The sequence below is a fragment of the Meriones unguiculatus genome, chromosome 4, assembly GCF_030254825.1.
Source record: "Meriones unguiculatus strain TT.TT164.6M chromosome 4, Bangor_MerUng_6.1, whole genome shotgun sequence".
Lineage (NCBI taxonomy): Eukaryota > Metazoa > Chordata > Mammalia > Rodentia > Muridae > Meriones > Meriones unguiculatus.
The window spans coordinates 83445590-83450051 of record NC_083352.1 but is presented as its reverse complement, the minus strand read 5'-3'; positions in this window follow the sequence as shown (position 1 = coordinate 83450051).

Genomic DNA, 4462 nt, shown 5'->3' with positions numbered 1-4462 from the left:
GAAGTCCCACCTTTTCTCTCTTGTCCAGCTATTGGCTGTTCAGGTTTTTATTTAGCCAATCAGAAGGTGATGGAGAAAAATGTTTACAAAGCCTTGAGTCAGGAGACGCTTCATTATAGTGACAATACCAAAGTCTAGCCTGTAATCAGATTTCTGCCAGAACAGAAATCAGCATTTGAACAATACAGGGACGATCTTTGCACAGTGCACAAAAGTATTTTCCCTACACTTCTGGGCTTATCCTTCTTTGTTGATAATGAAGCACAAGAGGTAGAATGGCCATAGTGAGCCCAGTGTGAGGACAGTGAAAAAGGTGCCATTTTAATTGGTAGTCAGCAGCAAAAAAAAAAAAAAAGCCATGACGCCATGACTACAGTCAACAAGAGTTGCTCTGCAGCCAGGCATGGTGGCACACACCTTTAACCCAGCACTTAGGAGGTAGAGGCAGGCAGATCTCTGTGAATTTGGGGCCAGTCTGATGTATAGAGTGAGTTCCAGGACATCTGGGACTACCCAGAGAAACCCTGTCTCTAGTGATGATGGTGTGAGCCTGAGTGGCATGTTTCTCTGTGCTGTGTTCATAGTGCCCAGTGGAGGATGGGCAGATGCCCAGAGCTTAGGGGTGGAGAGCCAAGTGTTCTGTGTCTAGAAGCAGGGGTGTTTGGCTAGTTTACAGAAACAGGGAATTTGACCCAAGGAACTGATGTTGACCGGGAGGCTGTTGTCATATACTTACTTAGAGCACTATAGCTCCAGTCCCCAAGGCAGCCTGTCTTGGTTAGGGTTTCCATTGCTGTGATGAAGCACCATGACCAAAAGCAAGCTGGAAAGAAAGGGTTCATTTGGATTACATTTCCATATAACTATTCATCGTTGAAGGAAGGAGCTGATGAAGAGGCCACAGGGGGGTGCCGCTTAGTGGTTTACTCCCCATGGTTTGCTCAGCCTGCTTTCTTATAGAACCCAGGACCACCAGCCTAGGGAGGGCACCACCCACAGTGGGCTGGGCCTTCCCACCTTAAACACTAATTAAGAAAATGCTCTACAGGTTTGCCCACAGCCTAATCTTGTGGAAGCATTTTCTTAATGAAGGTTCCTTCCTCTCAAATGACTTTAGCTTGTGCCAAATTCACATAAAACGATCGAACGTACAGACCCATCTGCTACGACCACAAAGCGGGAGTTACACGTGCCACTGAATAGGGCAAGATGCTGTTCACGCTACCCATAATGCCTCTCGAATCTAGCAGCTGTGTAATGGTGCCCCACACAATCCAAATGAACATTAAGAAACCAGTTTTTATTCACCCAGAGTGATGTCAGCCAAACAAAAATACCCTCAAAACACGAGTGAGTTTTTCAGCCTTTGCATATTTTTTCTTATCAAAACTTACTTGCTAGGGTCCAAAAAGCACAAACACGGGTGGAATAAGGGTAAGAGCCCAGCATTTGGGGTTTCAATTTTGCTAGAATAATACAGACCAGGTGCTTTTTATTTTTTCATTAAAAATATATTCAAACAAACAAATATATATATTTAAGCTTGCTGGGGTAACCTCTGAAAGAATAAAGTAGCAGAAACATGTTCTAATCCACCTTTGATCTAGAAATAAAGGCCTCTTTCATCAATGTCCAAGATATAGATGTCTGTGTATTAATATATATATATATATATATATATATATGATTTTTTTTGAGCTAGGGTTTCTCTGCATAGCCCTAGATGTCTGGAACTCACTCTGTAGACCAGGCTTAGCCTTGAATCCAGAGATCTGCCTGCCTCTTGCCTCTTGAGGGCCAGGATGAAAGGTGTGTACCACCACAGCCAGGCCCCAAGACACCTTTTCAAGGTGCTGGGGCACCAGGTTTGGAAAGCAGAAGTGGATACTGCCCTCTAGTGGTGGCACTGAGAACAAGCATTCAAGCACCTTAAATTCTTTCACCTTAAATTTTGTTGTGGTCTTAATTCAAACTGCGAGCCACATTTTCCTAATTTCACAAGAGAACAAGAAGCAGCTGCCATCAGTATGTCACAAACACACAGACATGTTTTACGATACATCGGGAAGGCTGGGAAATATGCATTGCTCAGTAGAACACTGAAGTTCCTTATTTTCTGACCCTAGTCCTGGAAAGCTACTTTAAAAAAAAAAAAAAAAAGTTTGGTGTTTTGGTTATTTTGGCTTGGTATGTTAGGCGTTTTAAGAAACAAGGACTTATAACCAAAGTCCCCATGCCTTGATTCTGCCCTGAGCAAATGGAAAATTGAAAGTCTCTCACATGTGATTGTATCTGGCTTTAATGATCATCTTTCTGGAACATTAAAGCCGCTGAGGATAGAAGAAACGGAGGAGGCAGGTGTGTGAAGACCCACACAAAGGGTAAATGTATTAATTATAGCATAATGGACATCATCGTGTTTCTTCCCCGAGACTTAACTTAGCCCCATTTCAGAGCAGTTCTTAGACTGGAGAGAGCTTGCCAAACACGGTGGCTCCCTCCACTGCAGAGGAAGTTGGGCACAGAAGCAGAGCTGGGAAGTTCTGGTGACTGCTCCAGCTTGTCCCTCTGCCTCAGGCTCCAGTACCACTCTCTGCTCTGGCCTCGTTCCTAATTTTGATAATTTGCCATGAATCTTGAGTCCTGGGTATTCATTTAAGATTTCAACTGCAAGCCCCAGACCTTGGCATCTCTTTGTGAAACAGTAGTTTGAAATCTGTGGGTTGTGACCCCTTTTGGGGGGTCATGTATCAGATATCCTGCATATTAGATATTTACACTACAGTCCATAACAGTAGCAGAACTACAGTTACGGAGTAGCAACGAAATGATTTTATGTTTGGGGTCACCACAATTCAAGGAACCGTGTTAAAGAGTCACAGCATTAGGAAGTTGGGAACCTCTGGCATAGAAGATGGCACTGTGCAAAGCAGAGGTTGTCGGGAACTTTTCCCAGCCACCAAATGTGACAGCATAGTTTTCATAAGAGAACTGTTTTCAGGACTTGACTTACAAACATGAGGACCTGAGTTTGAGTCTTAAAACCCACATTTTAAAGACAGGCATGCAGGGCTGGGGAGATGGCTCAGTTGTTAAGAGCACAGCCTGCTCTTCCATAGCACCCGCATGGAGGTCCTCAACATCTGTAAATCCAGCTCCAGGGAATCTAGTGCCCTCTTCTGGCTTCCCCGGGTACCAGGCACTCACTCAGTACTCATACATGCACGATGCAAACAAAACAGTTATGCATGTAACATAAAACTCAAAATTGTTAAACCCTATTGTGGTGCCTCCCACCCCAAAATCCCCGCACTGGGGACATAGAGACTGACCAGTGAGATGCTGTCCAAACGCTTTCTGTGTACTGAAACAGTGAGTACCATTTTGACCACAAGTTTTGTAGGGGATGAAGCTTCTCCTCTGATGTAAAACTCCGATCTAGGAGCACTTGAATGTTTTGCTGCCTGTTGCCTTAGCAATGCAGGACTGGGACAACTTGATCAGACCAGCTAGCTGTTTCCAAAGCTCCCCTTCCTCATCTCGGTTCCAAGCCATATCTTAACTATGGTTGTCCTAGTCACTCTAGCCAATGATGCCTGCTCCCAGGGAAAGAGCATCGCTTTGGATTTACGATCACCATAGCTGGGCTTCTCCTCTGCCCGGTGGCTCTCCAGTCTTGCTTCGTTATACCACAAAAGGATTGTAGCATGTGAGAGCCCCCAATAAGTTAGAGAGCACAGCAGAAGCAACTTACAGAGGCATTTGCCCACCAACCCACTTTAAAGTGAGCGACCTTAAACCAGTGTATAGTGGAGATGACTTAATGTTCCCTGCCCCACCCCAAAGTCTTTCTGGAGGGTCTTGGATCCATTGGCAATGTCTGGCTTTTGAGTGAACCCGGTGGAAACCCTACAAAGATGCTCCTGGAAGGGAGGGGACTCCACAGCCTTTGTCTGGGACACAGCCTCTGCTCTCCACAGGGTGGATTCTCAGAGGTTGGGTTTTGGGGTTCCCTAACATGCTTTGGGCTTTGTGCTGACAAGTCTATGTTTCATCAGAGAAACCAGAAGTGAGTAGTGCTTTAAAAGCTTGAAAATTTTGTGTTTAGAGGCTGCTTGAGATAAACTTCTCTGAAGCTTCCCCCTACTATCAATGTGTTAGCAGACTGGTCCCAACTTAGGCTGGCCTACCCAGAGGCTGTAGAATCTTTAAGAGGTAGGGCCTGATGGGAGGCCCTTATTTCATGGAGGAGTGACCTCCCCACTCCACCCCTGAGATAGGACCTCACGTATTGTGGTGTGACTCTGAATTCCAGAACCTCCTGTCTCTACCTCCTCAGGGCTGGGATCACAGGTACATCACCCCAACCCTTTTCTTCTTTCTCTCTTTGCTTCCTGGCTGTGGTGTGCGCAGCTTTTCTCTACTTTGTGACCCTTGCCACAAAAGACTGTGTCCTTTCTTC